Raw genomic sequence first — 15003 nt, 5'->3', positions numbered from 1 at the left:
AAATGACACCTCCCACTTGAACTTACATCCAGTGCCAATTAAAACCATAAAAACTACTTCAAAACCTGAAACTAACCACCCCAGCCACAGATAATCTTCCAGATTACTTTCAAAAACTGCAGCTTAAGCAATAGCATATCCAGTACCTATACTCCTCAACCAGTCAATATCCAAAAGCCAGGTATCTGTTATTTGGAAAACTTCCCATCTTCTACCACTACACAAGGGAGGTAATTCCACTGAACTTACAAATTATTGCCCAGTCACCATCCTGTCAGCCCCCATCCAAAATATTGTAAAGAGTAGTGCACACCCAACTAATGGACTACCTTCTCACACACAAAGTACTATCACACACCCAACATGTTTTTCGTCCCTTTCACAGCACCACCACTGCACAAATGTCATTTACCAATACACTGAACCACCATAGAAATAATGGGCAATATGCATCTACTACATATTTGGACCTATCTAAAGCCTTTGATATGGTAAATCACAATAAACTCATCAACATTTGATCCACGCTAAACCTTAACAGCTTCTCTATCATATGGTTCCAAAGCTCCCTTGCAGGATGACTGCAAGCTGTCCAGTGGCAACACCACCTTTCCCCACTGCACTCTGTTGCCTTAGGGGTTCCACAAGACTCCGTCTTTGGACCTCCACTATTTGCTGTATTCGCCATCCAACTCAGTACTTCCATACCCCATGCCTCTGTAGTACAATAAGCTGATGACTCTACCCTAATATGTGCAGCCCCCACACTACAAGAACTCCATACCATAACCCAAGACTCCTTTCCATCTGTTGAAACATGGCTCACTAAATCCCAACTCATTCTGAATCCTAATAAAACTAAGCTCCTTTTATAGCCCAACTAGATCCTCATCGTCCCACTTTTACTATCTTGTCCAAAAATTAAACTATGATTACCCCAATAACACACACTAAACTACTTGAGGTAGAAATTGACAATAACTTGAAATTTTATATTCACATAGCCCAAACCATCAAGAAAGTCCACAAGAAACTAGGTCTCTTGCATAGAAACAATTTCTTACAAGAAATACAAAGACACTATAGCCCGCACACACCTCTTATCAACCCTCCTCTATGCCTCCCCAGTACTATCCAACCTCAGTAAAACAATCAAATTGGAATCCAGTTATAACAAAATAGGAAGGTTTGCTATTGGTGCCTCCTATAGGTCACATCACTGTACATTGCTTAAACAACTAAATTGCCTCAAACTTCCTCAGCTTCTACATTTTAACCAACTGACCTTTGCAAACAAAATTCTTGGAAAACCTAATAAAACCTCTGCTCTTCAAAATATTATGCACACGAATACTAATTCTCACTGTCTTAACTCCACTAACCTATACCTTCTAGATACCAGCAAAGCCAACAACTTGGCTGGGAATTCTCTATTTTCCAAGTAGATTGCTAAAATATGGAATAAGCTGCCCAACAAATATCAAACAGCTCTATTGCACAATTTAAAAAGCTCCTTAAGTCACATTTAACAGAGACCTGGCTATGTTCCTGCAACTCTCCAGATAGACCTCCCTTAGCCTCAGTCTCCTTGTAAACTATTGCCCTTTAAAGTAATTTAAAAAAAAAGTATTAACATCTGTGTGAAGATATCCTTGTGATCATTTAAATTGTATTTTACTCATGACTATGTAGAATGTGAATGCTTATAGCAAATGTATTATATTCATTATGTATCTATTTGTGATCGCTGTAATAATTCTTAAATATTTGTTAACTTATTTTTTGTCTGTAATTGCCACTTCTGTATCCATTTTGAATTTGTGTTAAACTCCAATTTGCCTGTACTGGAGCTTTTCTCCAGGGGCCTCCACTGAAAAAGGACCAGTGTCCACTTGTACTTTCCCAGTAAAGAAATACAAAATAAAAATAAATAAATAAGACGAGTGAGACTTATGGGTCTGTAGTTTCTAGGGTCTGTACATGGCCCACCTTTGTGCAGAGGGATGACTGTTTTCCATTCATGTGGCACAAAGCTTGTTTGGAGGCTACAGTTAAGTAACAATTCTAGAGGGCCGGAGAAGTCAGGTTTCATGATATTTAGAAGGCATCCTGGAACATTGTCTCGGCCCATTAATGCAGTGTTCATGGTCTTGGACAAAGCATTAAGGACCTGTCCCCTAGTGATAGCAGGGAGAATTACATTTGATGGTATTTCCTGAGGAAAGGTTGAGGGAGAGAGGGGTAAAGTTGGAGATGAATTTGTTGGCCAGTAGGTCTGCTACATCTTCTAGCCCAGTATAGCTGGCTTCATTTACAATGAGCTCTGCACACAATTGTGTATTGCCTTTGAGGTTTTGAACATAGCTAAAGAATGCTTTGTGGTTGTCCTTGGCCTGAGATGACAAATTTACTTCAAATTTCGCTTTGGTAGACTTTTGCACTTCCTAATTTTTGCCATGATTTTCTTCTTTCTGTTATACAGCCTATTGATTTAGTGATTCCACCATGGTGGCTTGCTTTTTGAGTTAGTTCTGTACTTCTTCCTGGTGGGTACAACTGCCTCTATGCAGCTATTAACATGCTTGTGTTGAGTTTCTGTGAACCGTTCTGCATAAGCAACAGAGTTCACAGGGTTTCTGGGGGCTTCATATTTTGCTAGGTTATCACATAATAGCAGAAGTCAGCCTTAGAGGAGCTCTTGAGTATTCCAGGGTTAGCTGGGGGTGCGGTGGGGCAGCTTTTATTTTTACTTTAAAAGGAGACCATTTTGTGGTATGACCTTACCAGACAACATATTACACTAGGGGGTGTACAGCACTCTCCCATATTAGTGAGGACCAGATCCAGTATGATTCTCAATATATCAACCAGGGGTGCAATCTGGTCAAGGGAGTTTGTGTTTACAAAATCCAGGAATCTTTGTGCCCCTATGTTTGGTGCCATATAGGATTCCCAGTTAATAGTGGGGTAATTAAAGTCACGCATAAATATGGTATTGAGTTGGATGGTGAGCATTTCCAATAAGTTTAAATACATGGTATGGGTTTCCTGGGTCATAAAGGGGGACCTTTAGCTAGCAAGAAAGTGGTATTGGATTTTGCCTATGGTAATTTGAACATGGAGTAGCTCAAGTGCATTGTTCTGTTTGACCCGCCTTGAGGTGTATTTATTTTTTGATGTAAATCAAGACACCTCCACCTTTAGTCCCTGTCTGTGTAGTAGCTGGTCTAAATGTGTGGAAGGCATTATAACCTTGCACTGTTGGTGTGCTCTCTATGGCTTTAAACCATGTCTCAGTGACCGCACAAACATCAGCTTTCTCTAGGGAGAGGAGAGCTTCAAGGGAGTAGATTGTTTTGTTCAGACTCCCAGCATTGAGCAGTAATACCATTAGATTTTCTTGGTTTTGAGTTGCTATGTCGGAAGTACTTTCACTTTGGCATTGCCTAAAAAAGGCACTATGGGGGAAGACAATATTTTAGCTGATATTCAAAAGCCTATAGGGGAAAGGTGCAGACCATCCTTGGCAAAGCAGCGTGGTCTCTTGACTATCTCCCTCCATGCTGACAAATACTGCACCCCCTTAGGATGACGCAAGAAACTAAGCCAATTATCAAAGGCAATCATCTTTTGTTCGTATTGTGGCATCATCCTTGGAGAAGGTAAAATGCTGCTCAATTCTAGAATCATACCAATGACCTGAGTGCATGTGTAATGTGGCAGATCCTAGCCACTGATAAACAACTGACCGTGACTTTCACCTTACTCAGCCTGGTGAGGCGGACAGTGTGCCTCACAATGGAGCCTCCCATGACCAGAATGTTGGATTGTGTGGTGGCTTGCCTTATGGGTTTATAAGTAGAGGCTCCATGGGTTGTGACTGTATGTGTTGATGTGGGTGTTGCTCTGAAAGAGTGCATTCGGTGCTACTGAGGGTATTTGTTATGTGTACTTCATCTAGGAGGTCTTTGGGGTTTCAGAAGGTTACACTTAAGTGCCTCAGCATATGTGGGTCTATACGTCTGCTTTGAATTGTGTGTGATGGGTGCAGTGTGTGTACTACTGGACAATCTTATTGAAATTAGGAGTACTTTTATGTGAGAGCTTTGCCTCACATACTATATCAGTTTGAGAATTAACTGGTTGTCAGTAAGCATGAGGCAATTTCTACATATCCACCAAACTGGTAATGGAGACGGTGGGAAAGTTCATATCCATGGCAACAGACCCTTTTTATTAATTAGACAGTTGGAATGAGAATATAAAGCAATGTCAGGAGTATCCAGTTTGCAACTCTGGGGACAGTGCTTGTTACTCCAAACTAGCAGCCCTGTTTGCAACTAAGTATTGGTGAAATTTCAATTGTGCTTTTACAGAAAAAAAGTCACACAAGATGTCTGTACAGGGCACTGCCAACCAATTGAGTGGAAACTAATAAGTAGACCCTAAAACTTTAAGGATGAAGTATTTAGACAAATATTCTGAAGTTAGAAACAACAAAAACTTAGCTCGTCAAGACTAATCCTTTTTGGCATTTGCTTCTCTGAAGTCAAGGCCAATGTCAGTGGTCTCTGGCTGACTAAATTTGCAGACAATTGCAAATTAGGAGCAGTCATTGAATCCCACACTGACAAATGTTCTCCAGGAGGGGCTCACACAGACAAAACTGGTGTCAGAACAATGGACTAAAATTAAATTCCAAGAAATGCATAATAGAATCATTTGGGAAGACATCCACCCCTGGTAACTATCATATGCCAGCAGTAGTGAGGAAATCATTAAATGTTGTGTAACTTATGAACAAAGGTATGGGAGAGAGATCCAAGGAAGTCAGTATTCCATTATATTCTGCATTCATCAGCCCCATCATTGAGTATAATGCCCCCTTTGGTGTGTACCTAACCAGGCAGATCCAACAATTGAATGGCCACAGAGGTTCATCACTAAGAGAGTACAGGGCATAAGAAAAATGTCTTATGCAGACTGCCTCAAGGCCCTATCCCTGTATTCTGTCTTCTACATGCTTTTGAGGGGAGATCTATGCCTGACATACAGGGCATTCTCAGACCCCACTCTGATGTACTTCCTGCATGCTCACAAAACAAACAGTACCATAATTACCCATTTTGAAGACTTAAACTTGCCTGTGATATAAATAGGACCTGCTGGAGAGATGGGTATGTATCCCAGAGACTAGTCTATGGAACAGGCTCCCCATCCACGTGAAGCAGAGTTCCTCCCTAACCCAATTCAAGTGTAACTTGGACAACTGGATGGGGAACAAGAAATTCATTCCTGCTTTGGCACCTACATCTCTAATGGACTCAGGTTACCTGTAAAGGGTTCATCTATCAGGCCCCTGCTTGTAAGGGTTTCATCTCCCAAGCACCTGCTTATACTTATTAAGGGTATCAGAACTTGTCAGAGATTTGGGAAGCGTGCCTAGGATTACAAAGACCCTTGTGGTTGTTCCTAGTAAACACCTATGAACCTATAAGACTGATGAAAATGGCTGAGTCAAGTGAATGGGTACTGACTGGTCTCACCACAGCTTCCTTCTGTTGGGATACAAAGTTCCTTTGCTCCTTCTATTGCCAGAAGCAAATATTAGCACCATTCTCAAGATGAGAAGCAGGCCACAGCCTGTTTGGTGATCCACAGTCTTGTCCCAGATTATGCAGAGGTCTATAGGCTTGTTATAAATGTCTTGATCATCAACAAGACTAATCAGGATCATCAAACACAGACACTCACTGCCCAACCAGAGACAGGAATCAATGCACTTCTCTCACCAGGAGCAGAATATAAGCACAAATTCCAAGATGGCAACTGTGAAGCTTTCTGGTGAGCAGCAGTTCCCAGGAAATAATATCCTTGCTCCTTCTCTCACCAGGAGAAACAGAAGCAGTAATCCCAAGAGGACTTCTGTGAGGCAGAATGTGGCTCTCCAATAATTGGTGGTCTTGCAATAAATGTTGCAGATCTTAAAGGTAAGATGAAAAAAATGGGTTAATATCCTCAACATTGCAGTGTGCACTAAGCATTTAGATATGAAAGAGAGGGTACCTTAAGCATTAGCTAAGTGGAAACACTAATTTCAGAAAAGAAAGATGGACTGAAAGGAGGTGGGCACCTTGTATTCAGATTCTATAGAACACAGTGGGATGGCCAATAACTTTAAATAGTTAAAGAGGAGTATTTGCACAATGATAATGTTATGCTTATTAACAACAGCCAATGAAAGGAAAGAGGCAAGGCGATATGTGGTCAAATTAACATAAGAGGCAGGCAACTAGAAAGACAGTTTACTTTAAAAAGACAACAGCACCAGGGTGGAAGGTTCAGAAAACTTACTGTACAACTCTCAAGAGAGACAGATGTGGTCCATTTCCTAGTTTTAATATGCAGTTAAAAGCAGAATAGAAGTAATATACAGTGTAAAGAAAATAAATAGAAGGCAATAAAGTAGTACAAAATAAAGAATGCAAAATCAAACTAACCTTTCCCTCACAGCAAATTGTAGCAGAGTCTGGGTGAGCTTTTCCAGTACTGCATGAACTGGAATGATGACACTGAATGACTAAATGTGAACTTATATATACTAATTTCAAGATTTCTACTTCTTCGAATGCTCCCTTTTTCTGAGGTATGAACTTCTTTATGTCGGTGTATTGAACATCGGGGTGGAAGACCCCCTCCCACATCAGAGGGGATGCAGGAGGCTTGTAAAAGAGAACTTTAAAGGAGAACCAAGGTATCTGACATTTCCTGTACTTCCAGGCTCATTTCATAATTCCAGGGCTCATTTTATGAGTTCTAGAACTACAACAGGTAATTTTTCAATTATGCCATGGAATACATCTAGAAAGCTTGCTATCTAGACATAGCAGAGAGACATACAAGAAAAAAAACTATTTAAAATCATGATATGGCCTCTTTCTGGGGGCTGGGAGGGTCTGCAGGACAGGATGGCTATGATGCCTGTATAGTGAGAGAACATATGGAGAGAGAGAGAGAGAGAGATAGTGTACAACACTAAACATAATAAAGCTCATTGGAGAGATTTAAAAAGCAAGATAAAAATAATTTGTACTGAAAAATAAGGTCCTTGAAAAATTGCTAGGCCAATTTAAAGTGAAATATAACATGAATCAAGTGGAAAAAGAAGGTACAAAAGTGTACAATATATATGCTTTGAAACTGTTCTGATAAACTTCTACTAATATTTCTGTAGTATATTGGAGAAACAATATTATCTCACACACAGGATGTGAGCATGGTTTTCTTAGAAATAAGGACATATTCATACAGCTTCCTGGTAAAACCAGTTTAGTTCGGCTCATTATAAAACCTGTGTCTGGTGAGAAAGTTTACTTAAGTCTCAGTGCCAAGCAGTTAAGGTTGAAGTATGAAAACTGCTTAATCTAAGGCTGACAGAAGAATCCTAGTGTGAAAGGAGTTGTCTCCATTGTATTGAATTCCAAAGCCTGAGATATAAGGATTAGCACTGATGTCAAGACGTCAAACAAAATGTTATCTAAATTTGATTCATATCCAAAGCCCTATATGGATGAACTGATTGAGAAATTGGGCAAGAAACAGTTTTTGTTCATTTCAAATTTAATCAAAGGCTTTTGGCAGATTCTCCAGATGCTTAAGAAATAAAATAGATGTTCAACACCTGACAGGTGCTTCTATTGCAGAGTACATTTGTTTGGTCTACATCAAAGACCTGCAACATTCCAGAGAATGATGGACAAAATCCTTAGATCCACAACAGCTATGCACCTGAATGGTACAATAATATTCTATAAAGAATGAAAGAGACATCTGCCCAAAGGTCAAGCTGCTTTAAACTCTCTACATTAGGCTGGCATGATATCAGATCTAGCTAGTTAAAGTGAGGTATGACAACTATTTGAGCTACATCATAGGAAAATGGCTTTGAAAAGAAAAAGGCTGAAAAGGGGTAAGCATTGCAAATCTCGCCCATCCCAACCACTAAAAAGCAAAGGAAAGCTTTTGTGAGAGTAATTTATACCACAAGTTAGCTCAGGAAGTTTCCAGCTTTGCTTGTTCTCTGACTGACTTGACTAAAGATAAGGACCCACTGAAGGTGAAGACAACAAAATGAAACAAGACTTTAGTCAGCTTAAGGTTATATTGTGCTTAGAGTGGGTTAATGTCAGAGTTTTTAGAAACTCTAACCTCATATTGTCTAGACCATATGTTCGACTTTCTGAAAACTTGAAGCATTTCTATGGTGATTGTGGTATTGTAGGGCTAGGGGATTTCACACCTTTCCTCACTATAGAGACATCTCAGAGTTGGTATATATAAAGTGAATGAGGGGGAGTAAGAGGATTTGCCCCCTTGCCAAAAATGTAGATTTTTGCTGTTTTGTTTCATTAGAGTTTTCTTAAATCGAACATATGGTCTCGACCATATGAAGGCCAAATTTCTAATTACTCAATATTCTGACAAACTCGCTTAGAGCCCATATTCATATCCTGTCTTCCTGAAACAATTAGTATGAAGGTTATTAATGCAAAGATACACTACTCAGCTACAGAAATTGAACAGTTAACCATTAAATGGATTCTCACTGTCTAAAATATTGCCTCTGGATGAAAATGCTTGTCGTATTTACAAATGGTGCCAACCTTCAGTGGTAATGCCTGACAGGAGGAGATTAAGCCAAAGCTTTCCAAGTCATACTGATCTTCTTGCCTTTCAGCTTTAAAATAATGCATCGTCCAGGCTTCAGCCACTTGAGTGCAGATGGACTGCCCAGATATAGCAGCTATGGAACTTTTGGATCTGAAGAGGGTCCTGAAAGGACCCTGAAAGGAGATACATATACTTTAAAGGAAAAGTGCTGGTTTCTTCTTGTGTTTTGTTATAGCATTTTTGAATTGCATACAGTATTTTTTGGGTCCCTATCAGTTCAGCAAAAGATCAGTTCATTGAATGGCATTTTCAATGCAATTACAGCGAACATGCCGTTCATCAGACTATTCATACTCAGATCGCGGTTTATTGAGGATCAGGAAATTTGCCCTTTCCCCATTGTAGTGAGATGTCTAAGTTTGTATATATAATTAGGGTAGGGGGTGTGAGGGGAATTTGATGAATGGCATTTCGGATGAAAATGCCATTCATTGAAGTGAATGTTTTCTGAAGTAATATAGACCTGTTTTATTGAGACAGGTCATTTTGTTGGGAAGGAAGATTAACATCAATGACCAATTCTAGCTTCAGTATTAAAAACTGTGAATGTAACACAAGCCATCTCAGGCAAAGTAACATCTATTAATCAAAAGCCAGGGTCACATTTCAAACACTTGAACAGTGAACTGCAGTTGTTACTTTGAAATGAATGATTAATTTGGCTACATTTTCAAGTCTGTTATTCTAATCATCCTTAAAATGCTGATACCACTAATAAAAATCACTGGAAGCAAAGTAATGAAAAATATGTACGTATAAATAAAACGGCTGCAGGTAAACCAAGGTGCAAAACAGTAAAATAAATAAATGAAGCACCTAGGTGACACACTATAACGTTTATTAAATAAAAATAAAAATAGTAAGCGCTTTCGCAACCTCACGTTGCTTCACCTCAACGTGAGGTTGCGAAAGCGGTTACTATTTTTATTTAATAAACGTTATAGTGTGTCACCTAGGTGCTTTATTTATTTATTTATTTAATGAAAAATATGGTTTGATGTTGACAGCCAGAAATTGGCAGTGACAGTACTGTTTTAAGACAATGAGGTACCACAGTAAAGGATCCTCACATCATAAGGATTTATTAAGTGTCAGCAGGCATTGGCTGTAAAACAAAATCATGTTATCCATGGCAGCCCCCCTTTCAGGACATTTTAGGATATAACAAATTAGAAAACAACAATAACTTACTTTCACACAGAGACCTTAGTAATACAGAAAAAAAAATCAAGATATGCCAACAAATGTTTCTATTTGCAATTGCAGTTCTCCTTTATGGAAGAAAGAAGGCAATGCAGTGGACATTTCTGTAATGGAAGGGAACTCAGTCTTTTTTTTGTTGTTGTTGTTCTTCCTATGAAGATCTGGATCAAGGAGGGATGGAAAGTGCATGGCTTACAGAGCTTGTAAAAGGTAGCACAGGGTGAAGAGTTGACCTCTTTTGCTTTTCAAATAAAGAAGTGGGGAGAGAAGGGACTCATTTGTATACACCTCCAAGCACTCTAAGCCAGCTATGCCTCTAACTATAGTGAATAAACAAAACAAAAGTTAAAACTGGTGGAAATATAAACAGACAAAGAGACAGAGATATGGTGGCTTCCATTTCAAGAGTGAGTGGTGGATTATCCTATAAAATGCTATTTGTTACGGTTAAAACAGGATATTATTTCTCTCATGGGTTTTATACCTGTTAAAAATATGAACAGACAAATGCAGGTACAAAATTTTTACTGGCATTAAATATTAATACTAAGCATATTCTGGGAAAAACTCAATCCACAGAAGACTATCAACCCTGTGAACTTCTGCAAGACTATACTTACCAGTATCTCTTATTATTTACTTTTGTTTACTACGGTAGAACACAGATGACAATGGACGATTTTCAGGCTCAGCCTGGGTTACATGCACATTAACAGTAAGGTAATGTTGAAGGTATAACCAAATTATACAGTGTAATTGTATAATATAGATGTAAAACGATGCACATTTTCAAGAATGTTTTAAAAAGTTGGATCAGTAATAGATAATGCATAACTGAGGTGTTATAGTTAAGGTAAATTGGTCTATTCAAAAGAATGGACATGGTATAAAGAAGTATGGAGGGAAATTTTAGTAGGGAAGAGAGAGTAGAACTTGTACAATACAAAAGTACTGCAATAGAATAAATAAGAGGAACCATGGGTATTAGATAGATATTGTAGGGGATGGGTAAGGACAGATGGGGAGCATTGGGTAAGAGTTTATAAAGTGGATAGGGATTAAGCAGCCAAGGTTTTCTGATATTAATGTAAAAGTGCAACTATGGGAGTTACATTACATGGCCTGTGTTCTGACAGGTCACTTATATTGTTCAGTTAGGAAAAATCATCTAAACAGTCCTGTCTTGGTTTGTGTAGTTGCTTGGCAAGAGATTTTGCTTTATATTTTATTTTTATACCACTGTTTTTCAGTGTTTGTAGGAAGAAAGAGATAGCTTGTAGACAAGATGATTAACTTTGATTTATATTTTATTTTTCTTCTAATGTTCACTGTTTTTTGTTAGCAAGAAATAGGTTTAAGACAGGCAAACTCTAGCCATCACAAGGAATCATCAACTATAAATTCACACAGACTTCAGAGAGGACTATCCAGAGCTTATATGAAACAATCCTTTGTTGGTTTGTAATTTATTGCTCTTTACTGCTAAAATGAGGTACAACTGGGAGTGATAATGATCTAGGGTTACCACCTTTTCAAATGCCCAAAGTGGGACATTTTTTGTAGAAACATGAGATTTTGCAGGACAAAGCATACCCACAACCAGTGCAGAGAACATAACTTCACTTTGTCAAAATAAAAGCTTCTTATTGTAGCAACTGAGTTGTTTATGCTATTACTTATAATATTTATGCATTTCTGATACAAAATAACTGTTTATGCAACTATTAAAGAAAACTCAAGAAATATTTTTTGTCCTAAAATCTCAGGACATTTGTCATTTTTTTGCAAGAACTGCCCAAAGAGGGACTGTTCCTGGAAGAGAGGGATAGGTTGTAACCCTATAGAGAGCAGACACTATTGTGTGCATTTGCATGTGATGCAAAGGATTTCCAGATTTTGTGTTATTTTCACACCTGGTACAGTCAGACCCACTACTTTATTCTGCTTAAATATTTAGTTATATATTGTTTGTATGATTTTTCTCGTAGAAACTGATTTAAAATCTACTTAAATTCTGTGGTAACTGATTTTGATTATCCTTTTCCTTTAGAATTCTATATTCATTGGCAACTTAAAATGGATCCCTAAAATGAGTACATCATAAACGGTTAGCTAAAGCACAAACATTTTGTGAAGTGTACTAAATGCATATTTAAAGGTAACACCTGATAATGTTGACCTGTGTTCCTCATGTCAAAAGCTGGATTTAATTACCAGTAGTAGTTGTAAATCTAGACTTACTGATGATGATTGCACTTGTGCAATTACCACAGCTTGGAGAACTGTTGTTTTTTATATCAATGACTTTACTGATGAGCTAAATAATGTTGGAAAATGGAAAATATAAAACATTTAAGAAAGGAAGTTGTCTAATTTCAGTAAAGGTCAATCAAAGCCTATCAAGTGAGATAATATCACTGATGATGACTTTGAAATTCTGGATACAAGTATACAGCAATCTGAGGATTCAGATCATATAATATGCAATTAAAAAATGAAAGTATGAACTTCACAATAAATAAGAAGGAAAAAAAGAGACATGATTATTGCCTATAAAGCTAAGAGAATAAGTACTAAAAAGGACACTTCTTTGTTATGAAACAAACAGATTTCTGGTAGAAAAAAATGTTATCATTCCCTATAATCATTCAGTTTACAGAAAAAGGCATGACTTTTCCAAAAGATAATATAAAAAAAGGGAAAAGAGACAGGTGAAAAGAAATAAAAATTGAACAAGGAAGGATTGAAGAACAGTATTGTACGAAAAAAAGAGGAAAACGACATTGACAACCTGCCTCAAGCTGTGAATGTTCAATGCCAGCTGGATGAGAATTATAGGGTTGTAAACGTAATAGGCAAATAAAACAGTGTGATTAAGAATACTACAAGCGATGAAGGTCATTTGTTTGTAACAACTGATAGAGCTGATATTATTGGATTAGAGGTTGAATACTCTTCAGATCTGGTCAGAGAAGATATCCTTGGAATTGAAGATTCAATTATTAGAGGAACTGATACTTACATTTGCAGAGAACATAATGAATATCGAATACAGTTATGCTTCTCAGGAGCAAAAAGAGAGAATGTGAGAAAGGCCTTAGAATGTCTTAATGTTTGGAAATATGGATCTGTTTATATTCATGCTGGTATAAATGTCATCCACAACTAGGGAACTTTCAGAAATCACAAAGAAAGGAGAGTCAGGTCACTATGAATGAAAAGATTTTTTGGGGTAAATACCTACTTGAAAAGAACATCCCATTTAAAAAAATGGAGATGTGTTGAGCATCTTGTGTCCAAATTTGTGCACGTGATTAGATAGGATGGCATGCACTTTTCAAGATCAGGGAAGAAAATTTTTCCAGCAGATATGTTGCAGTATTTGACAAACACAAAGCAGAATTTTTGCCAGGGCAAAAATGTAACAGTTCACAGACAGCAACATTTGATGCATCTCTGATGGTTGTTAATGCTAGGACATTTTTTATAGGAAAATTTGCTATATGCCCTCAAGATTGATGCTGTAATTGTTTGTGAAACATGGTTAAAGCACAATCATGGAAAACCATTTATGTCAGGATACAAATGTTATTACCCTAACAGACATTCTAACAAAAAAATCAGGTGGCGGTGTTATGATAGGATTAAAAATTATGATCCCTGTTGATTATTACACATTCAATGATAACACCAAAATTATAGATTGTGAAACTGTGACAAAGACAACCCTGGAACATATAACAATTGTTGGAGTGGATAGACCATCAAAGTGCTGACCTAGAAGGATTTATACATTTCTTGCATGAAATGCAGGACAGAAGAATAATAGTGGTTGTGGACTTACATTTACTGGAAACAGACTGGAATGATGATGATTCAACAACATGAATAAAGGAAGTTGTTTACCATTTATGTTCAGGAACAATTGCTTCAGATTGTAAAAGCCTACCAGGGGATGGAACATACTAGACATTATTGTTTCCTAATGATATTACTGTTACTTTGTGTTAGGTTTTTTACTACTGTTGATGTGCAGTAATGATGGGGTTATAAAGTTTAATTTTTTGCTACATAATTCTTCCACACTGAAATCTAAACCAATGCACAGAAGGCTGACAGATTTATGTAAGCAAAACAGTCGCTATGTAGAACTAATTGGAGTGATGCATTCACTGGAAAACTGCAGAAGATAGTGAAACGTTTTAAAAGAGAAATTATATGAATGCAAAAAAAAAAAATGTTTAACATTAGGCTCTAGGCACACAACTTTAGGAAGATACATTTCCATAAGACCAAGATAGTTGATTAAGGTGAAACGCAAAAAATAAGAAATTGAAACAAGGTTGAACTATGGCTTAGAAGACTGAAATAAGCTGGACAGACCAATTAAACAATGTGAGACACACTCACGAAAATCTGAAGCAAAGTTAAATATAGATATTGGGCATAATGGGAAACCATTGGTAAGATTAAATGTGTAGATTTTAAAATTTGTTCTCAGGTTATAGACATGCTTGCAAAATCTTATGCAAAGCAAGTTAGATCCACTAAAGGGGTAATAAAGTGTCCTAGTGACATCCAGGTAACCTCAGATACTGAAATCAGATTAAATTAGATGATAAAAGAACTACACAAACTGGATTCAAAGAAGCATAGGTAGGCTACAGAATTAATAATAATGACCTGAGAACACTTCAGCAAGAATGTTTAGTACCATTACATCTATTATTTACTAGGTCATATAGATATGGGGAGATTCCTCAAATTGGAGACATGCGCTTATTAAACCTGTCTAAGGGAAGGGGAGTAGAAGAAACCCAATGACATACAGAACCATAGGATTACTTTCATGTTGTGGAAAAATAATGAAGAATGTTACATTGTATAAGTTATTGTCAGAACTGAAAAGGTTGGGACATGAAACCATATAGCAGCATGCATATATTGAAAATAGATCTACTACCACCTGTAACATGATGTTCTACTACAACATAACAGCTATGAAAAAAATTGTGCTGTGATGCAACTTATATAGATTTAGCTTCAGCATTTGATATGGACATTCACTAA

This window comes from Protopterus annectens, chromosome 9.part0 (assembly GCF_019279795.1).
Source record: "Protopterus annectens isolate FY-2018-M chromosome 9.part0, PAN1.0, whole genome shotgun sequence".
Classification (NCBI taxonomy): domain Eukaryota; kingdom Metazoa; phylum Chordata; order Ceratodontiformes; family Protopteridae; genus Protopterus; species Protopterus annectens.
Note: the sequence above shows the minus strand (reverse complement) of the source record.